Source organism: Capricornis sumatraensis, chromosome 6, assembly GCF_032405125.1.
Source record: "Capricornis sumatraensis isolate serow.1 chromosome 6, serow.2, whole genome shotgun sequence".
Lineage (NCBI taxonomy): Eukaryota > Metazoa > Chordata > Mammalia > Artiodactyla > Bovidae > Capricornis > Capricornis sumatraensis.
In genome coordinates, this window is record NC_091074.1 from 49,750,402 (window position 1) to 49,774,734 (window position 24,333).

At 42.7% G+C, this 24,333-nt stretch overlaps 1 pseudogene; it reads left to right on the plus strand.

Annotated features, from left to right (window-relative positions):
* LOC138080711 (histone-arginine methyltransferase CARM1-like) overlaps positions 1-22,479 on the plus strand; it is a 174,341-nt pseudogene extending 151,862 nt beyond the window's left edge.
* The last annotated feature ends 1,854 nt before the right edge of the window (positions 22,480-24,333 follow it).

Here is a 24,333-nt window from a genome sequence, read left to right on the forward strand (position 1 = left end):
CTAACAGAAGCAGAAGATATTAAGAAGAGGTGGCAAGAATACACAAGAAGAACTGTACAAAAAAGATCTTCATGACCAAGATAATCACGATGGTGTAATCAATCACCTAGAGCCAGACATCCTGGAATATGAAGTCAGGTGGGGCTTAGAAAGCATCACTACGAACAAAGCTAGTGGAGGTGATAGAATTCCAGTTGAGCTATTTCAAATCCTAGAAGATTATGCTGTGAAAGTGCTGCACTCAATATGCCAGCAAATTTGGAAAACTCAGCAGTGGCCGCAGGACTGGAAAAGGTCAGTTTCCATTCCAATCCCCAAGAAAGGCAATGCCAAAGAATACTCAAACTACTGCACAATTGCACTCATCTCACATGCTAGTAAAGTAATGCTCCAAATTCTCCAAGCCAGGCTTCAGCAATATGTGAACCATGAACTTCCAGATGTTCAGGCTGGTTTTAGAAAAGGCAGAGGAACCAGAGATCAAATTGCCAACATCTCCTGGATCATGGAAAAAAGAAGAGAGTTCCAGAAAAGCATCTATTTCTGCTTTATTGACTATGCCAAAGCCTTTGACTGTGTGGATCAGAATAAACTGTGGAAAATTCTTTAAGAGATGGGAATACCAGACCACCTGACCTGCCTCTTGGGAAACCTATATGCAAGTTTAGGAAGCAACAGTTAGAACTTAATATGGAATAACAGACTGGTTCCAAATTGGTAAAGGAGTACATCAAGGCTGTATATTGTCACCCTGCTTATTTAACTTATATGCAGAGTACATCATGAGAAACGCTGGGCTGGAAGAAGCACAAGCTGGAATCAAGATTGCCAGGAGAAATATTGACAACCTCAGATATGCAGATGACACCACCCTATGGTAGAAAGTGAAGAGGAACTAAAAAGCCTCTTGATGAAAGTGAAAGAGGAAAGTGAAAAAGTTGGCTTAAAGCTCAACATTCAGAAAATGAAGATCATGGCATCCGGTCCCATCAGTTCATGGGAAATAGATGGGGAAACAGTGGAAACACTGTCAGACTTTATTTTTTTGGGCTCCAAAATCACTGCAGATGGTGATTGCAGCCAAGAAATTAAAAGATGCTTACTCCTTGGAAGGAAAATTATGACCAACCTTGATAGCATATTAAAAAGCAGAGATACTACTTTGCCAACAAAGGTCCGTCTAGTCAAGGCTGTGGTTTTTCCAATAGTCATGAATAGATGTGAGAGTTGGACTGTGAAGAAAGCTAAGCACCAAAGAACTGATGCTTTTGAACTGTGGTGTTGGAGAAGACTCTTGAGAGTCCCTTGGACTGCAAGGAGATCCAACCAGTCCATTCTAAAGGAGATCAGTCCTGGATGTTCTTTGGAAGGACTGATGCTGAAGCTCAAACTCCAGTACTTTGGCCACCTCATGCAAAGAGTTGACTCATTGGAAAAGAATCTGATGCTGGGAGGGATTGGGGGCAGGAGGAGAAGGAGATGACAGAGGATGAGATGGCTGGATGGCATCACTGACTTGATGGACATGAGTTTGAGTGAACTCAGGGGTTGGTGATGGACAGGGAGGCCTGGCGTGCTGCGATTCATCGGGTCTCAAAGAGTCGGACACGACTGAGTGACTGAACTGAACTGATGGACAGCCTTTCTCTGGCCCATCATGGAAGAGAGTATGAGAAACGAGATGAAGCAGAAGAGACTTTGGCAGATGATTTTCCATTTCCCCATTGCCCTTATTGGGCTTCCCAGGTGGCTCAATGGTGAAGAATCTGCCTCCTGACGCAGGAGAAGCAAATCTGATTCCTGTGTGGGGAGGATCCCCTGGAGTAGGAAATGCAACGCACTCCAGTTTCTTGCCTGGGAAATTTCATGGAAAGAGGAGCTTGACGGGCCATAGTCTGTAGAGTTGCAGAGAGTCAGACGTGACTGAGCACAGCATTGTCCTTATTGTCACTGGCCCACACACAGGGCTGTTTAGGTGCCCAGTTCTCCATTCATTCATTAAATACAAAGATAGTTACATAGATGTTTTTATGTACTAACAGTGTTCGAGGCCCCATGCTAAGTGTTAAATATACACTGAGAGAAAAAGAATAACTTCTGCTTTTAGGTGAGTAAAACTTGAATATTCAATTGTAATACTAGGTTTTACATTTTTAAGTGGAAATATTTGAGCTGAGCCATAAAGATTGACTAGGAATTAATGGGGCAAAGGAGGGGAAGGAATATTCTAGGGAGAAGGAAAAGCAAACAGCGGCTCAGAGGTGAGAAATAGTACTAGCCTTTCATGGTCTGAAAGAGTCTTGGAGGCCTGGTGCTTTGCTTGCAGGTTTGGGACTGGCTGTTGACTCAACTGTATTAAGCCTTCCTGACTCCCACAGGGCATCTGAGGCATTGTCTCCTGATTCACAGCCTGCCTTTGGCTAATATCTGACTGTAATCCACATTTTTTGTTTGTTCTATTGTTTTTTTCTCTTCCCTGCAGGTCGGCAGGCACTGGGTTGGGGAGGAATAGAAACTAATGAACTGAATTCCCATTTGATTCCTGGGCTGTACAGCACACGCACACACAGCCTTAGTAGGGAAACCTTTTTCTCATCTCAAAGGCCTTCTATCTCCAGTGATAAGGTCCCCCAGCCTTATCACTGCAGTTGTGCCTGGGAATTTGAATTTTTAATTAACTTTCCAAGTAATCCCATGGTACAGTCCAACAGGGAATCACTGCCTTAGTCCCCTGTGTGATCTCAGAAGGTGAAGTTCAGAGAATAATAGCCAGCACTTATATAGTAGGAACACAATGCTAAGCACTGCTTAAAGTGCTTTACTTGTATTAATTCATTTAACCCTTACTGTAACCCTACAAAATGAGTTTATAATTATCCCCATTTTAGAAATAAGGAAACTGAAGCACAGAGTTCAGATGACTCACCCAAGGCACATAGCCAGGCAATGGAAGAATTTGAGTAAAGCCACTCTTAATCCACACCCCTAGTAGCTCAGAGGCTAAAAACAGCTTCCCTAGTAGCTCAGACGGTAAAGCATCTGCCTGCAGTGCAGGAGACCCGGGTTTGTTCCCTGGTTCAGGAAGATCCCCTGGAGAAGGAAATTGTAACCCGCTCCAGTATTCTTGCCTGGGGAATTCCATGGAACAGACTAGCCTGGAGGGATACAGTCCATGGGGTTGCAAAGAGTCAGACACGACTGAGCAGCTAATGCTAATGCTAATGTACACCCCAGATCTCTTCGCTAAAAGCCAAGACCTTTAGCCCAGCCAGCAGGGAGTTCTTGCTGTGTTCCCACCCCGGGCGTGTGCTGGAGCATTTGCTCCATATCTGGCTCACTGAGGGGAGGGAGCGAGCATTTGTAGACCGTGCCCGTTGCTGTGGTCCAGATGACCCTGACCCCAGAATTGAGAAGAAGTGTGCCCAATGGACAGTGATGAGTGGGCCCCCGTTCCCCACTAGACGAGGTGTCGGCCACCATGACAGATGCCGTCGGGGTGCATGAGTGGCTATGGAAGAACAGGAAAAGGAAATCCACTTTTGTAAATACTGGCAGTATCAAGAGACTCTGGAGGTCTCCAGTTGTGCTCTGCGTTGAGATAATGAGAAGGCCAAGGAATTGTATTTCAGGACATGAAAGATGTGTCCTGGAACAGGCAGCCACCTTGTGGCGTGAGGTCAAGGGTGGGGACCCAAAGGCCTTTCAGCCTCTAAATACCCTTGTCAGTATTCTCCCCACAAGTAATTTCCTCCACCTCAATTACCTCCTTGCTTTTCTCACCACCCCAAGTGCGGAGTCTTTAGAGAGAGTTTCTTCCTCTGTCCCCTATCAGCCTCTTGCCCTTCACACGTTTTCATACTTGCCCCAGGGCTGAGGACCCATAAGGTAGCCATGCAGTGCATTATAGTTCAGTGGGGCTTGAGGAAGCATGACAAGATACAGTATTGCTTTCTGCCATCTATTGCAGGTACCAGCAATCAGTTAGGAACATTCTTCAGGGTCAGCCTGTCCAGTCTCCAGAGTGCCGCGGTGGAGGAGCACTTCAGACAGCCAGTAGTGGCAAGTGGGCTCTTCCCGCGTGTTTATCTACTGATTGATCCACTTACTCACTCATGCACCTGGGACGAGCTGTGCTGCCAGGCTCTATGCTAAGCCATCACAGAAGCAAAGAAAAAGCTCCTTGGAATGCTGTTTCAAGGTTTCCGCCTCTGATCTCCTGATCAGTCAGGAAAATTCTCAGAGAATGATACTGTTGAAAGCAAGGAGATTTTCTGACTGCATTTGATAAGTAACTTTTAATTCTCCAAGTGTCCTGACTCACCACATGCACACACTCAGCCCTCATACTTGTTCAATAATTCATATCCTCTCATTGATTCTAGTGACCAAACGCATAATAGAAGGGGAAGCTTTGGATAATAAATAGCTGGGAGCAAGAGTTTGTTGTCAGACAGATGTGGGTTTCAGTTGTGATCCCATCTAGCTGTAACCTTAGACAACTAAAGTTTGCATTATCTGAAACTTTTTCACTTTTTAGTGGGAGGAAACCAACTCACAGTGGCTTAAGCTAGAATGAAATTATTGGTTCTCCAATACTGCAAAGCCTGGAGACAGAGCTTGCTTCAGGGACCTGTTGCACAAGTCCAGGCATTGTCACAAGGGTCTGGTTTTTCTACTCTTACCATGTATCTCCATTTCCTGGGATTTTACCCTGTTGCCAGACAGGGTCTCTCCTTAGGGTTACAAGGTAGCATCAGAAGCTACAACTTCAGATCCTTGTAACTAAGTCCCACTGGAGAACCTGCCTTTTCCTAATAACTTAGGCAAAAGCCCCAGAATTAGTTTAGATAGAGCCTGTTTGTCATACTTTGGCGTCTGCCTCCATCTGTGAATGAGTTCCTGTCTTCAGGGAGAAAGGAATGCTCTGATTGGCTTTTTTGATGTCAGGTGCCTGAGCTGCAGCTTCTGCCTGGAGCTGAGGGTAGACTAACTTGCTGTGAAACTTCTTGGAGTGTGGAGAGGAGGTGAATCGGGATGGTCCAAAAAACACCAAAGGCCTATTCCCCAGACATTGGTGAGGATTAAAAGATAGGACCTAGTAAAGAATTTAGTAGAGTACAGAGCACTTAGTGCTTGGCGTATAGTAAGCACTAAATAAATGTGAGCTTTTACTGTTAATATTCTCATTAAGCTCATGCCCTCTAAACCCTCACTCTTGCTGACTTAAAATTTCAGGAGGAAAGCTAGATAGCAATCTTGCTTGACTTCAGTTTATCCTGAAAAAAGATATCATCTTTGGGTTTTTTCCCCAAGGACACATTTGACATTAGGATTTTGATGGCTCAGACAGTCAAGCACACGGTAAGCTTTTTGGACGCGCAAGAGGCAGATCTCCACGGGTTGATACAGATCGATGCTGCTCTTGATTTTTGGAATCTCCTCTACCTCTCTCATTCCTAAGCTTCAGGGCAGAGATTCACAGCTCACACAGGGGAGAGATTTCAGGTGTGAGTCACCCACAGGGAGGGTCTGTTCATACTAGTTTCATTTATTGAAAAATGAGGATAATGGTGCCTCCTTCTTAGGATTGCTTTAGGAATTGAATGAGAAACATTGAATAATAGCTTATGCTTATATACACTGTTCTGAGCCATATATATATATATATACATACACACACACACATATATATGTGTGTGTATATATTTTTGTATGTATATATAATGACTCATTTAATCCTCACAGCAACCCTATGCAGATGGTACTGTTTTTGTCCCCACTTAACTAATGACAAATATCAAGCAGAATGGAACAGTAAGTTGCATATACAAAATTATGTAAAATGCACAGAATTAATATGTGTGTGTTGAAGCTAGAGTTGAACCTTTCAGAAGCCCAGTGTCTGGACTTTTTAACCCAGGCAAGTACCCACACTAATGACAGGAAGAGGAGCTACAATTTTTGGAGTGCTTACTGCATACTAGGTAACATGCTAAAAATTTTACAGGCTCTGCCTCATTTTCCAAGAAGGCCCTCAGTAAATGTTAGTTTTTATCCTCTTTTTTCCACTTGAAGAGACTCTGAAATGAAGACTCATTTCTCAGATGGTAATATGAATCCCCTTTGAATGACCTTTCATTAGAATTTTACCCTTTTCTGCCTGAGAAGATTGACCTTTTTTTCCTAGATAATAAATTTAAAACTTAAAAAATTAATAAGTATAAGCCCAGGTTATAATTTGCCAGGATGACTGAGGAAGCACGAGTCAGACAGACTTCAGAAGGTACAGCTAGTTAACTCAGACCATCATCTGTCTCGAGATCATGATGGACAAGGGATGCTGTATCAGTAAGGATAGGCCAGGGCATGCTGCAGTAACAAAACCAATCTTCAGCAGCTTATGATAACACAGGGACCTTTCTCTCCCACACTGTTTATTCTTTGTGCACCAGCTTTAGCTCCATGCAGCATCACCCACCCCGGCTATCAGGCTGGTGCCGCAGCCCCTATCTGCAACAAGGAACAATAACGGATTACTGAGGAGAAAAGAGCATGGCAAAGCATGTACTAGCTTCTGCTGAGAAGTGACACCACTCACTTCACATTGAATTGGTCAAAGCAGATCACAGGGCAGTACCTGAGCACAGGAGGGTGGATGAATGCAGTCCTACTGTGTGCTCAGAGCAAGACACTAGGCATTTGGGAACAACTCTAGTAACTGCTGTGTGTGTGCTCACTCGCTAAGTCATGGCCGACTCCTGCCACCCCACAGACTGTATGCCACTAAGCTCCTCTGTCCGTGGCAAGAATACTGGAATGGGTTGCCATTTCCTTCTCCGGGGGACCTGCCAGACCCAGGGATAGAACCCGTATCTCCTGCATGGCTGGTGTGTTCTTTACTGCTGAGCCACCAGAGAAGTCCAGTAACTATCAAGATGCAGACGACATTGACTTCCACAGCTTTATTTGCCGCTCTTGTCTGCCTCCTTAGGGTATTTTTTGAAAAGTGTATCTACGTTGGCTTTTCTGAGATGTCATTTGTGCAGATTCGGTGAATGTTGATTGCAGTTCTCCTTTGTGCCAGGTATCGTACTGGTGCCTGCAAAGGTACATTAAGTCACTTAAGTTTCTCCTTGAGAAGCTTATGGTCCATTTAGGAGATGAAATAATTGTAATGCAATACCAACAAATTCAGTGTGACAAATATGGAAAACTCGAGAAATGTTCTGACTACTGCAGAATGGAAGAAGTTAGGCCTTTGATGGTACCATAAATACAAATAATCTTAAAAATAAGATTTTCCTTTGTCAGTCTCTAGAGCATTCACTAAAATGTGTCTCCTTGGAACAGTACAGCTCCAGCAATGGACCAATAATATCGTCTTTTAATTGTGAAATGCTTTCAAATTTATAAAGCACTTTCATATACATTTTTTCCCACTTGACCTACACAAGAACCTTGAGAGGGAAGAGAGATTTCGCCACTCAGAAGGAGCTTTCCAGGTAGCTTAATGGTAAAAGAATCTGCCTGCCAATGCTGGAGATGCGGATTGGTTCCTTGGGTCAGGAAGATCCCCTGGGGTAGGAAATGGTAACCCACTCCAGTATTCTTGCCGGGACAGTCCCATGGACAGAGCCCGTGCTGCAGTCCATGGCGTCACAAAGAGTCAGACATGACTGAGCATAAGCACGCAAGAAAAGAGGAAACTGAGGCTCAGAGAGTTTAAATGACTTTCCATAGCTCCATGGCTGAAACAGGTCCAGCTTCATGTCTTTTTCAACGTTCTTTCTATTCCTGCTTACTCTACATTTGACATCAGCCACGGCCACTTCTGCACGAGTTTTGCAGTGGCATGGTGAGAAGTTATATTGCCTCCCTGAGAAAGGAATGAACTGTGACAGTGACCTTCGGAGCTTCATCTTCACCCTTGTGGTCCATTTCATCCTTTAAGGGTCTGAGTAGCCTTTCCCTTCTGAACTGCTGCCTAGGGGAGGTGCCACAGCCCATGAAGGACGGCTGTCACCTGTGTGCTGAGTCATCCTCCTGTTCAGTAGTCAAACCCCATTCCGAATGCTGTGCTCTCCCTGTGGAGTTCTGGATCACTGCAGCACAGTGGGCTGGTCCGTGCAGAGTTTCATCAAGAAGCAACATTCTCAAATGTGCAGCCTCACCCAAGCATTAGTCACCCACTGAGAGAGTCTTGCTGCCAAAGCAAGAGTGCTTCAGAGAGAAAGAAAATGTTCTGTGAATGTTCCCACCGATCTCACAAATGTATCCAGTATGTCTGTCAACAGAAAAATAATTCCAAGTGTTTCTTTGTTGTGTCTCTTTTTTATTTCCTTGCAGAGTAGAAATTCCCTTTGTGTTTCAGATGGCGCAGCCTGGCCTTCTGGTGTGACATGGCCTTTGTTGGCTCTCAGTAGGTATCATTCCCCTTCTTCGTCTGTGCCTTTCCACGTCATCCTCTACTATTTGTCCTTGTAGCTTTAAAGTTTTAAAGAAGTAGGTTCAAACAGTAGTATTTGTTTCTCCAGGTTTCCAGAAAATAAACACTGATGTTAATGTTACTTTTAGTTTTTAGAGTGGAATAAAGATAAGACAGTTTTCTGTGGTAGCCATATCAACTCTGGCTAAAATAAAATCTGTAATAAAATCTCTTAAGCCAGTTGGGTTGGGATTTGGAGGGGTGAGATAGGGTCTGTGCTTTGTCAGCCAACTTGTTCTTTTCCAGAATAGATGGGTGTTGGTGGGGAAGGGGGTGTTGATGAGCAAGGGGGTGTCTTTGTTTCCCTCATCCCTGGTTGTAGAACCTCTTGTGTCTGAGTAATACCTCAAAAGATTTTCCGCATGTAGGTTACAGCTTTCGGTTTCACAATCTAGGATCCTGTTTTAATGATCAGGCAGCAGGTGCTAACATCGCTAATTGCAGCATTGGTAACTTCCTGCTCTGTGTACCCCTTTCTCTCCTACTGGAAAGGCTTGAGAGCTGTGGGGGAAGAGGGGAAGGACCGCCTACAAGCTGACTGTCGGTGTCTGGTGTTCTCTTAAGGGCTGTGCCGCTCCGCGACCCCCGAGTCTCTGCTCTCTTCCCACACTTCTCCATGTGTCCCACCAGCAGTGAGGGTTGATCTGAGTCATGTAACCTGGCAGAAGGCAAACTACCAGTACACCCTCCTCCACTTCTTATGAAAGCATCCAGGCTCCCCACGGCACCTGCTGAGAAAGAAGTGCCTGTGGGCCCGTGATACAGCTCAGGGGGCTTGTGGGGCTCAGGAGGAGGGGATCCCCAGAAGCCTTGTCTGGACTGACAGTCAGAGAGAAGGGACACTGTCTGTGAGTGATTCCTATCCCACACAGCATGCGTGTTCAAGGAATCTGTGCATCTATTTCTGAGACTTCCCCACACTCACATCCCAAGTAAAGGAATTTGTTCCTGCAAGGGTGAGGGAGATAAGCTTGAAGCAGCCTGCTTCATGGGAGAAATCTCTTTGAAGTTAAAGGCTTTATTTTAAAAAGCTTCTCCATTTGCATTCTACCTCATAATATAGCTGAGTATGTATTTTGATATAAAGGTGGTTCATGTTACTTAGCATTTAGACTATATAAAGTCCCCCCCACCGCCAGATCTTCAATTCAGAATGTCCCCTCTAGGGATGTACTCCTTGCTCAGTGTGCGCCTGATTCCCTGCCAGCCCACGGCCCCTGCCGAATCCCAGGACAGGTGACCTTGCGTTCAGAGCATCAGCAGGATGTCCTCCTTCATATGAAATGAAGCAACTCAACTTACACACACACACACATAGACACACCAGCACACACAGACACATACAGATACACAGACACACACATATAGGCGCACACACACACACATAGACACACGCATACACAGAGACACACACATAGACACATACAGATACACACACACACATATAGGCACACAGACACACACACACATAGACACACCAGCACACACAGACACATACAGACACACAGACACACACGTTGGGGCTGGAAAGATAGTAGAGGCCATCTGCCCCAAAAGGTTTTCTTGCTTCCAGAAGCCCATCAGGACCCCTGAACGGCTTGGCATCAGACAGTAAAAGGCCACACTCCAGACTTTCCCCCTGCCAGACTTTTCCAAGAAATCAATTCCCCAAACTTTGTTATTATTAGGCTTCTAATGAACTTTGATACAACCATATAGATTTATCGAGTGACCAAGTCCCTGGATTTGAAGCCTGGCCTAACTCCATAAGGTTGTTGTATAGATTTAATGGGCTAATATACCTAACGGTCCTGGGACAATACTCAGCACATAGTAACTGCTCAGTAAATTGAGCTATCCTTATTTTAAAAGTGTTCCACGAGTCAATAAACAGTGAACTACTGGTCCCCAGTTCTGGGTCTGAAGCCTAATTGGCTTTTAACTCTTTCCTTGCCCCACAGGGTAATGGTTTGGCTGTCAACAGCCCCCACTGAGCCTCTGACTCACTAGCATCAGGTGCGGTGTCTTCTTCAGACTCCTCTCTTGGCCACGGAAGGAGAGACCCTCTCGGGGAGAGTGCTGTTTGTCGCCAGTGAGCAGTAATCAAGAGTATGGACTCAGTCCTGCCTCTGGTTACTGGGCCTGTGGGAAGCCGGTGGGCCCCCAAGACCCCAGGACTGGAAGTGGCCAGCAGGCTTTACCGAGGCCTGGCTGAGCTGGCAAAGGTGCCCCCGGCTTCAAAGCCTGCACGGCACACATCACCTTGCACTGAGCACGGCTAGGAGAGGGAGCTTAGGATAAGTCAAAGGAAGTGTTCCACTCTGACTACGCAGCCAGGAAGCAAACCCATCAACCTGTGGGAACACTGGCAAAAGCTTGAGCTCTCGATGCGTTAAGGCCCACGGCAGCTTCCTGGCTTTACTTGCATCTGTCTGGCCAAACATCCCCAAGTTTAGTGCCGGGCAGTCCATCTGTACTGCAGGGGGGAGAGTACTGAAGGGGCGCATGCGGTGTGCCAGGCAGGGCACTGCTCCCCTCTGTGATGGGCACACGAGGTCTTAGCAGTGATTACTTCAACTTGGCTCATTTTTAGAATGCTCTGTTTTCTTTCATCTTGTGGGAGCTTCTCCTGTGTGAGTTAGCAGAGAATGGCCTAGAGGTGTGTGGTTCAAGGACACTTGAATATTATATCTCAGGATATTAATGGTATTCAGATGTCATTTCACCCAACTTTCTTCCCTCTCTACCTCCCCCCATATCCCACTTCCTTGGGCCTGTGCTTAAGCATTCCACCTCACCAGTCAGCTTTTCCATTTTTAAAGTCTTTATTTCATTACAAAACCTAAACATGCTCACATATAAATTGAAAACTTCACAAATGTCTAGGGTCAAACCACACACCCACTGCTCACCCCATTCCTCAGATATGCTTGCTTGCTCCATATCCTTTCAAGTGATTTGCTGTGCCTGGACCAACAATAATATCATTGTGGAGTTGCTATTGTTTTATATGAAAGTTATACTAACAGCAGTCTACAACTAACGTTTTCTCTTAGTACTAAGTCCTGAATCTGTACAGATAGATATGCTTTGTTCTTTTCGTGGTTGAAAGACAGTCAAGGACATGGATATACCATCATGTCTTTTAAAAAATCCCTGATCCACTGACATTTAGATTGCTTCCAATTATTTTTATTTTTTTGCCATTGCAAAAAATTTTACACTAAGTACACTTGAACATAGAACTTGCACAGTGACATGAATATTTCTAAGTGAGATGCCTAAACATAGAAATGCTGGATCAGAGGGTACATCCGTGTTACAGTCTGCTAGATCCTAACTTTTTCAGTGGCAGCACCAATTTCTACTCATACCAGCCATAGATAAGCAGGCTCTTTTCTCCATATTTTTCCTAAGACTGGATGTTACCAGTCTCTATGCTTTTTCAAATCTAATAGACTCTAAAATAAGTGTTTAAAGTTGCATCTGGTTATAGTTGATTTATAGTTCTTTAGTCACTGATAGTGTTAGTAGCTCAGTCGTGTCCAACTCTTTGAGACTCCATAGACTCCAGGCAAGAATACTGGAGTGGGTTGCCATTTCCTTCTCCAGGGGATCTTCTGACCCAGGGCTCGAACCTGGGTCTCCTGCATTGTGGGCACATTCTTTACTATCTGAGCCACCAGGGAAACCCTTAATCACTAATAAAGTTAAGTAACTTTTCATATAGTCGAGGGCTATTCACTACTTTCTTCTACTTTAGACATCTCTTAATTATTAAAAAATCACTCCATACGGATCCTTTATCTACTTCCTGTATATTCAACTCATTAATCTTAGTTGTGCTTCTGAATTCAAAAGAAATAGATCTGTCCCAATCTCCAAGTGGCAGTTGTTCAAGTATTAGGAGAGTCTTAGAAAATATTCTCCTAGTTTCCCTGTCCTCAGGCTAACATGCTCAGCTCCTCCCCTCTTTAAGAGTGATTTTGAACTAGTTTAAAACTTTAAGTCCTCTCTGGAAATAGCCAGGTTTTCAATGTCCCCTTTAAAATAACAGGACAGGGTGGGATGATTTGGGAGAATGGCATTGTAACATGTATACTATCATGTAAGAATCGAATCGCCAGTCTATGGCCAACGCAGGATACAGCATGCTTGGGGCTGGTGCACGGGGATGACCCAGAGAGATGTTATGGGGAGGGAGGTGGGAGGGCAGTTCATGTTTGGGAACGCATGTACACCCGTGGTGGATTCATGTCAATGTATGGCAAAACCAATACAGTATTGTAAAGTAAAATAAAGTAAAAATAAAAATTAAAAAATAAAATAACAGGACAGCAGACATCTTCTGATACATGCTGAGTGCAAAGCAATAGTGACCACTGCTGTCTTGAGTACCATTCTTATAATAATATAATCAAAGTGTAGGTTGAGGTCCACTTTACTTGAGTGAGTGGATAGTTCAAAGCAAAAAGCCTATTTTTTTACAATCTACGTTTAAGTCTTTTCTCCTAGTACACAGCTGATTTTTATCAGCTCCAGTTCAAGTTTTGTGATTATTCCACTTAATGCATTTATCGTGCTGTCTGTAGATCCTTACTAGAGCCAGTGGCTTCTTTTACTTACTTTTAAACATTCTTTTGTGTAGCACGTTAGGGATGCCTACCATTTTTTATCATTTGCAAATTTAATAGGCAAATATTTATTTAAAAATTGTTCAGCAGAAAGAGACCCAGAGTATAAATGTTCCTTCAAAATGTGCATAGCCCTGTCTTTACCCTTTGGATCTGACATGGAAGTAGCTCAAAACCCTCCACCTGTCGTCATATCCTGCCTACGTTCCTCCATGCAGGCCAGAGAAAGTATGGACCAGCCTTTATTGAACGTGATCCACTTGAGTTTAACCTCTGGTTTCACCCTCATAGCCCAGTTGAATAACACTGCCGAAAAGAGAAATGAAACTAATTGGGCTAGCTATTACTGTTCTTTTAGAGTTTCCCTGGTGGCTCATTCAGTAAAGAATCTGCCTGCAGTGCAGGAGACCACCTGCAGCACAGAAGACCCAGGTTTGATCTGTGGATCAGGAAGATCCCCTGGAGAAGGAAATGTCAACCCACTCCAGTATTCTTGCCCAGAGAATCCCGTGGACAGAGGAGCCTGGAGGGCTCCAGTCCATAGGGTTGCAAAGAGTCAGACACGACTAAGCAACTAACGTTTTCGCTTTCGTTACTGTTGTTTATAAAACTGTGTTATATCTCCAATTATCATAACTTTCTATCTCCTTAAGGGGATATTCAATTTTTGATAATATAGTTATGCTGTTCACAATAAAAGTGTATAAAAAGGCTTACAGTGAAAATGTTCATCCCAGTGCCACACCCCATTCATTCCTTCCTCTCCTCCATTGTGTAGACACCGTTAACTGTTCCTTGCATACCTCTTAAGAGTTTCATTTGGATATGCAGTTAGAAAATACTATATTTGTAGGGATATGTTTCCTCTGCTTTTATACGTAAACAGTAACATTCTATACCTGTTTTCTACAACTTAATATTCTCACTTAACAATGCATCTCAAATAATTTCCATTATCGGTACATTGAGATCTTTCTGTTCCTCTTCCTTGAGTTATTGTATTTCTACATCATGGTCTTCCTTCATAAACATTATTACTTCCTTCACAGAGGTAAGGGTTTCATTGCAGTTTTGAAAAATTGTAACAAAATATTTGCTGTATTTGTGCCTTACCTGTGGGCTTCCCTGGTGGCTCAGAGGATAAAGCATCTGCCTGCAATGTAGGAGACCTGGGTTCAATCCCTGGGTCAGGAAGATCCCCTGGAGAAGGAAATGGCAACCCTCTCCAGTATTCTTGCCTGGAAAATCCCATGGATGGAGAAGCCTGCTAGGCTACAGTCCACGAGGTTGCAAAGGGTTGGATGTGACTGAGCGACTTCACTTTCTTTCTTCTTTTCTGTGCCTTACCTAATGTGTGTTTTTCAGCTGTTAGTAAAACTTGCTGCTTTTTTCTGCTTTTTTTCTAATAATATCTTTGTACTAATATTATGGTTGTTCATTGTCTAATTAGTGGGGCTTTTTGGAACAGTAATTTACAGGAAAGAAGTTCCTGTGGAGGAGAGAGATGTGACAGACCTCATGCTGTTTTTCCTGAACTCGCACTCTCTCTCCTGTGCTGCCAGAGTCATACTGCTTCCCGCAAACAGGGCTGCTTATGTGATTCTTTGGATAATTCTGTATGTCCCAGTTCCAGGAGAAGTTCTGTCCAGTGAAGGAAATGGCAACCCACTCCAGTATTCTTGCCTGGAGGATCCCAGGGACGGAGGAGCCTAGTGGGCTGCCATCTATGGGGTCGCACAGAGTCGGACACGACTGAAGTGACTTAGCAGCAGCAGCAGCAGCAGCCTTACTTACTCCAATTCCTGCACATCAGGGTACAAGGGATAAAACTTTTGCATGTCAGAAAGTGTTCCTTATCTTCAGGTAGTGTAGTGGTGTGAGCACTTTCTGAGGCACACTGGCCCTGGGCTGTCTTGCCTCTTTGCACATCTGCGCTTTCCCCATGTGGCTCACAACTAATCTCAATTGTTTCGGCAGCCCTCACACCTAAGTTGGAAATGGCAGATAAAATCTTTCTACCAGTTTTGCAGAAAATGTGCTCTGTGGTTTGGAGCATCTCTCTATTCTGTTGTTTGGGATGGCATCCCAAAGCTTTCTAGGAGAAAAAGTGGGAGATATTTCATGCTTTGTTCTTCCTTGAAGTGACTACTTTCTTCCTAAACCCTTATATAACACCTGTTTAATGACTGGTTCTTTAGTGCTAAGGAGCAGTAACCAGCATCTGCCTGGCGTTTTGGACTTTACCTTTTCTGCTTTGTGCAAACCAGAATAACATCCATTTGTTTTCAAATATTTTAAGGTACCCTAGGGTATAATTGAAGTGAAGTGAAGTCGCTCAGTTGTGTCCAACTCTTTGCGACCCTGTGGACTGTAGCCTACCAGGCTTCTCCGTCCATGGGATTCTCCAGGCAAGAATATTGGAGTGGGTTACCATTTACTTCTCCAGGGAATCTTCCCAACCCAGGGATCGAACTCGGGTCTCCCGCATTGGAGGCAGAGCTTTAACCTCTGAGCCACCAGGGAAGCCCAGGGTATAATTAGGTGACTGAATTTAAGTCATCTTTTTCCTCCACTCCTTTTTTCTAACATACCTTGGGTTCCATCCTTATCAGTCATATTTTTCCTCCGCTCCTGCATTCCCCTAATAGCCAAGAAGAAAGCAAACCATCTCCACTGCCTCCTGACTCCCAGAGCTCCTACAGCCCTCCACAGCTTTATTATAACAGCATTATTATATTGCTGTTATTTACCTGTATGTGAACTTCCGAAAAAGAGGGCCTGAGTCTTATTCTGTGGTGTCCGTCCTCACCTAATACATTCCAGACATTTAGCAGTGCTGTGGAATGACTCCCTGAATCACAGAGTCATAGCTGATTCCTCTCTTATTAAAAATGTAGTCCGGCACCACTGAAGGAAGGTGCTGAGATGTCATGGGCATGCAGTGCCTTGCAGGAGGAGGAAGGGAGGAAGTTCTTCCTCCTGTTAGACCAGTGCCCTTGCGTAGTGGGAGAGACCACGTTCTGGAGTCTGGATGTGTCCTGGTTCTGTCCAGTCTTTTCTACATCCTAGTTGGCACCTGAGTGATCTCGGGCAATTGAATCAATCTCTCTAGCACCCCAGTTTCCTCACCTCATCATCTATAAAGTAGATTTTATGATAACTGTCTCACTAGGCTTTTGCAGATACTAAGGGAGAAAGCAGTATAATAATTAGCACACAGTGGGTCCACAGTAAACCTCAGTTCCATTTCCTCTTCTCCTACTTACTTTCTTACTCTTATTGTATCTCATCTGATTTTTTTTTTGTCTTAAAATTGTTTTCCTTGGTATTCTCTACAACCTCGGCACTTCCTTAATGTCAAGGTTTTCATGCTATTTTTTCAGAAAGGGGCTACCTTTTTGTTCTGCCTCAGAGAGGATCTCCGCCTCCCTTATCGTCAAATATTCTTTTAAACTCTGACCTCCTGGGAGAACTCCCTGTGCGACCACACCGGTGTGACAGTGACTGCCCTTTTCTTCCTTGCCAGCAGCATTTCTGATTGTACTGGTAGCATTTCATTTCTGACAGCCTCCTATCATTCTTGAGCTGTCTTTCGTTTTATTGCTCTGGACAGTAAAAGAGAACATTTCTTTTTTATGAACTTTATGAAATTTATATCCCTAAAGTTCACAGAAATGGCCTCCAATGTTATTGGATATGTGCACGTTTGAGTAGAATCACTTTCTTTCTGTGTGCTCCACGTAGATTAATAATTCTCTTTTAATTGTGTGGCTGTACTACAGTAATAATAGAAAATACAAAATAAAATGCTCCAGATAGATATATAGATAGGCCTATATGGATGTATATATGTATATATACTGTATATACACACATGCATAGACATGTGTATATACACATATAGAAATTCATATAGTGTGCACTTTCTAAGACATACAAAAATAAAACTAAAAACATGAATTGAAAAAATAAATATGGCTTAATGTTGGATCCAGCTCAGCTGCTTATCCTGTGCCATAACGTTTTAAAACATAGTTTAAAATTTTTGGATCCCTAGCAAAGGTCTGCACTACCCAGGTATGCTACCAGAGGAGGTGGTTTCCAGAGGGTTGGGTGAGCTTTTTGGTTTTTAAAACTGGAAGACATACTGACCAGAGAATTAATGCTTTGGAAGCTTCACGTGCCTAGCATTAAGCTTCTCCACCTTGGACTCCAGCTAAGACAAATCCTCTCACTCTGTGTATTCGGACAGCTGTGGCAGAAGGAATTACGGGGGAAATGTTGTGCACGCTTCGGTGCAGTGAAATAATGATATGTGATGGGCAGCTTTAAGTGACACTTCCATGTTCTACACCCTTACTCAGATTATTCAAACTCTGACCCATGTGTCCATCACATGGCTGGTTGTTGCTGTTGTTCAGTTGCTAAGTTGTGTTTAACTCTTTGTGATTGTTCATGCCCAACCCATGGACTGTAGCACACCAGGCTCCTCTGTCTTCCACTATCTCCCCAAGTTTGCTCAAATGTACATCCATTGAGTCTGTGATGCTGTCTAACAGTCTCATGGCTGGTATTTACTCAGTATCATTGTAGCACATGGTTTAAGATGTAATCACAGTCTTGCTAAACCAACCCCCCTTAGCCAAGCCTGAGGAACTTAGGTGAACTAACAGATATCTTAACTCTAAGCTGGTGATTAGAATCCAGCGTTTACCTACTCAATCCACTTGTGTTCAATATATATTTGATAAACTGCACTAGTCTCCTAGGGCTGCTGTAACAAATCACTACCAATCAGGTGTTTAAAACAACAAAAATGTACTCTCTAACAATTCCAGAGGCTAGATGTGTACAATCAGGACATCAGCAGGACCACGTTTCCTCTGAAGGTTCCAAGGAAGAAACTTGGGTCTTTCAGCTTCTGATGGTGCCTGAAAATCCTTGATCTTCCTTGTAGCTGCATAACTCCAGTCTCTGCCACTGTCTTCAGCTGGTTTTCATTCCTGGGTGTGTCTCTATGTGTCCTCTCTTCTTATAAGGACACTGGTCATTGGATTGGGGGCTCATCTTAATCCAGTATGGGCTTCCCCTGTGGCTCAGCTGGTAAGGAATCTGCCTGCAGTGTGGGAGACCTGGGTTTGTTCCTTGGGTTGGGAAGATCCCCTGCAGAAGGGAAAGGATACCCATTCTAGTATTCTGGGCTGGCGAATTCCATGGACGGTACAGTCCATGGGATCACAAAGAGTCGGACACGACTGAGTGACTTTCACTTAATCCAGTGTGACTTCATGTAAACTTCATCACGTGTGCAAAGCTCTTCTATCCAGATCCAATCATAGGCACAGATACCGGGCTTTCGGACTTGAGCATACATGTTGGTAGGACACAATTCAATCCACTATAACAAATAACTGAAAAAATTGAAAATAACAGTTCGGTATTTTCTTCCACACCATGAGGTACCATCCCACAACCTTTCTGGGGCACGTTCCAACCCCTTTGAAGAACACTGCTCTAGAGTTTGCATCTGCTGAGGTTCTCATTCCTTCCTTTATCTCTCAGTATGGTGACTTGGGCCATTTGGTCCCCAAGCTTCCTGCCTCTTCTGTTCTCCATCCCATTCTTCCTTAATGGTCACCACTGAACCCATCCCACTACTGCACCTTCTGTTTTCTCTAAGATGATCAGGAGTTATTTCTACAGTAAGAACATGATTGCTTGTGTTAGTTCCAGGTTTCCAAAATGTTCTTGAGTATTACCAAAGAAATCTTCATATATAAAGCAATGGTTCTGTATTCAATTCTTAAACTAAAGTATGTTACCACTTAGTCACTTAGGCCACTCCTCTGGCCCTATAAGATTTTTTTTTTTTAGTTAAAAAATTTTTTTAAAGGTATTTTTTGGTATAGACCTTTTTTAAAGTCTTTATTAAATTTGTTACAATATTACTTCTGTTTTATGTTTTGGGTTGTTTTTTTGTTTTGTTTTTTTGGCCACAAGGCATGTGAGATCTAGCTCCCTGACCAGGAATCGAACTGATGCCCCCTGATGCTTTGGAAGGCACAACCACTGGACCACCAGGGAATTCCCTGGCCACATAAGATTTTAAATGAGTAACTCTGGCAAGGAATTAGGTTGCATTTTCTTTTAATGTACATTGGCAAATAACTGATTCAAAACAGTGAATAGTTATTTAGGGTCCTGTAGATGCAGTCTTGGAAAATTATCCATTATTAACTCCTTTATAAACCTTGTTCCCAAAGAGCTCACTGTCTCAATGTCTGGTTCTCTTCAAATCTACCCTGAAGCATCACAAATGAAGTGCACTGCAGGATGTGAGTGTCAGGAAGAAACATTTTAAAACAAAAAAAGGAATTCCAAGTTAGTTACATGAGTTGAAATAGGAAAGGACATTGTTATTGTTATTGAGTTGCTAAGTCGTGTCTGACTCTCTTACCATTTCATGGACTGTAGCCAGGAGATGGATTCTTTACTATGGAGCCCCCTTGAAGCCCTCAAAGGACATTACTTTTTTTTTTTTTTTTTAATTCTCTAGCTATCAGTTCATTTCAGTCACTCAGTCATGTCTCTTTGCAACCCCATGGACTGCAGCACACCAGGCCTGCCTGTCCATCACCAACTCCTGGAGCTTGCTCAAATTCATGTCCATTGAGTCAGTAATTCCAGCCAACCATCTCATCCTCTGTCATCCCCTTCTACTCCTGCCTTCAATCTTTCCCAGCATCAGGGTCTTTTCCAATGAGTCAGTTCTTCGCATCAGGTGGCCAAAGTATTGGAGTTTCAGTTTAGCATCAGTCCTTCCAATGAATATTCAGTACCGATTTCCTTTAGGATTGACTGGTTTGATTGCCTTACAGGCCAAAGCTGTCTTAAGAGTCTTCTCTAACACCACAGTTCAAAAGCATCTATTCTTTGGTGCTCAACTTTCTTTATGGTCCAACTCTCACATCCATTCATGACTACTGGAAAAGCCATAGCTTTGATTAGACAGACTTTTGTTGGCAAAGTAATATCTCTGCTTTTTAATAAGCTGTCTAGGTTGGTCATAGCTATGCTTCCAGGGAGCAAGCGTCTTTTAATTTCATTGCTGCAGTCACCATATGCAGTGATTTGGGAACCCTCAAAAATAAAGTCTGTCACTGTTTCCATTGTTTCCACATCTATTTGCCGTGAAGTGATGGGACTGGATGCCATGATCTTAGTTTTTTTAATGTTGAGTTTTAAGCCAACTTTTCACTCTCCTCTTTCACTTTCATCTAGAGGCTCTTTAGTTCTTCACTTTTTGCCATAAGGGTGGTATCATCTGTGTATCTAAGGTTATTGATATTTCTCCTGGCAATCTTGATTCCAGCTTGTGCTCATCCAGGCCAGCATTTTGCATGATGTACTCTGCATGTGATTTAAATAAACAGGGTGACAATATATATCCTTGACGTACTCCTTGCCCAATTTGGAACCATTTAGAATATGTCTTCCTCTTGTTTATCCTCAATAAAAGCTAGACCTGGAGTTGCAGGTTTCACAGAATTTGACTTTGGATTTAAACCTACCCAGGCCAATAATAGGGAGGGAATTATGTCCTTTGCTAACTTGTGGAATTTAAAAAGGAAGCCTAGTTATCAAGGAAATTCAAATTCAGATAATAATATTCTAATCCCAAACATTTAAATATTAAAGGTTGAGAAAAGTATAATGAAATTAGCACCTTTATACTTTGTAGGTGAGGAAGTAATTTGGTGCACTTTCTGGAAGACATTTTAGCAGCAGGTATTGGGAACCTTAAATATGCCTTATATGCTTTAGCCTGGTGAGTCTGCCTCTAAGAATTTATTCCAAAAACTATAATCCTTGATAGCACATAAAGATGTATTATAAGAATGTCTTTTACAGCAGAATTTCTGTCATAAAACCAGATATTTGTTACCATAAGTAATAATATGTTATTTTAAAAGCATAAATATTTAATAATGAAGAATTGCTAAATTGTGCTATGCCCACATTATGCCATTGAAAAGTTCATTGTTAAGAATTATAGAATAACTGCTAACATTAAATAAAGAGAGATGAAGGAATACTTAAGCACCATTTTACTACAAATTTACATTTATAAATACATACAGTGAAAAATACACAGAAGGGAAATATTCTACAATGTTAGTTGAAAGAATCTGTCTAATGATATTATGGATTATTTTATTTTATTTCAACATTTCCTTATTTTTTTACAGTGAATATGTGACACTTTTATAACCAAAAGAAATACATATGTTCTTAAGAATGAATAATTAAAATCCCCAAATCACAGCCCCTTCAGATTAGTTATCAAGGGTATAGCATACTACTTGCTGTTATTAGGCACTTCTTGTAATTACTTGAGCCTTCATCTGGGGTGTTTTAAATTAAATCAGTCATATTTGTTAGCTGCTTTTTGTCAGTTTGAGATACTAGCTTAGCCAATTCTTACATGATTAGGATTGTTTTGGTACATCAGTTGTGACCCATAAAGAGTCTCTGTTATGTAAAGCCATTTCTGCCATTGATATTGGTAAAGCTTTTCTTTAAAAAAAATAACTTTAACCAACCAGAAACACCATTACATTTGTAATATTTAAACCAAGAAATTATAGCTATCAAACTTTTGTAACAAACAATTTGCAAGCAAACGAGCCTTCATTTGCCTCTACTAATATTGAAATAGAAAAGTGTTTGTTAGTCACTCAGTCGTGTCTGACTCTGCAACCCCATGGACTGTAGCCCACCAGGCGCCTTTGTCCATGGAATTCTCCAGGCAAAAATACTGGATTGTCCAGGCAAGAACACTGGAGTGGGTTGCCATGTCCTTCTCCAATGCATGAAAGTGGAAAGTGAAAGTGAAGTCGCTCAGTCGTGTCCGACTCTTAGCGACCCCATGGACTGCAGCCTACCAGGCTCCTACATCCAGGGGATTTTCCAGGCAAGAGTACTGGAATGGGGTGTCATTGCCTTCTCCGACTGGAGTTGGTAGCCATTCCCTTTTCAAAGGGATCTTACCAACCCCAGGATTAAACCCTGGACTCCGGCATTGAAGGCATATTCTTTACTGTCTGAGACACCAGGGAAGTTTAAACAGATGCAGACACATATAAGATGTCCAACACATACTCTTAAAACCTTCATGAAGTAGGCATGTGTAGAAGATGCCCTAAATGTATATGACTGGCTGACACCAGCCTTGTGAGATGATGTGTTTTTTTTCTGCCTTCCAGACAGAGCTATGACATTCAGATCATGGTGCTGGTAAACCAGACTGGCTTCAGGTCTGGGAACACCCTCAATTTAAAGAATCCTTTCTTTAGGTAAGAAACCCCTCATGTATTTACATAGGTGTGAATCTCAATTGACCATATGACAAGGTAAAGAGCTTTAGAATAATCTGTCTTCCCTAAGAGGAGAAAAAGCATCTATTCTTCCCTCTCTAAGCAGGCTTGGATTCTGATATGTAGTTGAGTGTTTTATGTTCCATTAAACAGAATTCAATATATAGCAATCTGATCTCAAAACAGAGAGTGCAGGAGAGTCCTACAAAGTGAATTCTCCTTCTAGCTGAACTATAATGAGCTGTGTGACCTCAGGCAAAGTCACTTTCCTTCTGGCATTGGTTTTCTCATCTGCAAAATGCAAAATGTAGAGTTTAATCTCCTTTGATTCACTATGGGATGATTTTATGTAGCAGTGATTCCAAAACACCTAAAACATGAGTCCATTTAAGGTACATTTTTTGAATGTTTTTTGAGATCATGTAAGTCAGGGCATAACTCTCTTTAAGCTATGCAGATTTTGTCTGATATGAAGAACTTGCCACAATGAGTTGGATACAACAAATGCTTCTGGAAAAAACTCCCATCTTTGTATCTGTTCAATATGAATGAATTAAAAATCCACACATGAAGTCAAGCACACAAATAAAGCTACTGGCTAAGAAAGTGACTTCCCCCCATATTTTAATGTCTTTCCAAGGCTTTAATTCAGAGCATCATGTCTGTATAATATTGAAAAGCTTGAAGAGAAGAGGAAACTCAAGAAACCAAACCAAGAACTCTTTGGCAACACTGGGAAAATGAGATGTTGACCTTGAAGCAGGGGAGGAAATAAAACAGGCGAGGCTATAACTGTGTACATTGTGAGCAGGCTGTCTCACGTGGTATGACTCTTTGAAACCTATTGCCAATTAGGGATAGAGGTCTATCTCTAATTCCATGAGAAGGGAGAAATCCTTACTCCCATCCTCTTGTACAGTCCTGCCATGTAAAGCAAAGGGCATAGGTTTTAGCCTCAAGAGAGAACAGATTGGCTACTTACTAGTACTATTGAATGTTCTTAGGCCTCAGTTTTCTCATCTGTAAAATGGGATAAACAACATACTTTACTGGACAATTGCAAAGATTTCTATAACATGTCCAGATACTTAGTAATTCACATAATTGGTGCACAATAAATGCCACTTTCTTTTCTTCCTGTTCTCTGCTCGTCAGTTCTCTCTGTGACAAAATAGATGTTGACTTGTAGTTCACTCCAAACATAATCATTTGGGTTTTGGGAAAAAAAATGAATTTTTGTAGGGTTTTAGAAAAACCTACCTTTTGAATGCAAGAACCATGTCAACTGGTAACCCTGAGTCCCACTTCCATTTCATCACACAAGAACAAAATCTGAACCAGAAAACCGTACGGAGAAGACCTGAGCCTTGACTAGCCCCTGCTTTGCATGATGACATAAACACAGCGGCCACAAGGTCAAAGTGAGAGTTTGTCAAAGGTCTGGTGGTGCTGAAGATGGCCACAACCCTGTGAGACAGGCAGACTGTGGAGCCAGAGGCGGTGCCCTACCTGTTCCCCTTTTCCCCAACTCAGCAGCAAGTCTGACTCATGTATTTAATTAAGCCAATGTTGTGCTTAAAAATGTGACTCCCCTGGAAATTCCACAGCTTGATTCTGTTTCTTTACTGTCCATTTCCTGCTGTCTAGGCCTCAGCATCCTCAGTGGAGGTATGGGCTAAATGAGACTCTTGGACAAGTACTTGGTACGTAGTAGGTGCTTGGTTGAATGTTCCAAAGTGATTATTTCCTTCTGCTCCCCCACGTTCAGCTCTGATTTGCTATTGCATCAACGAGAAGCAGCCCAAGGGTGTGTGTGTGTGTGTCGTATGTGAATACT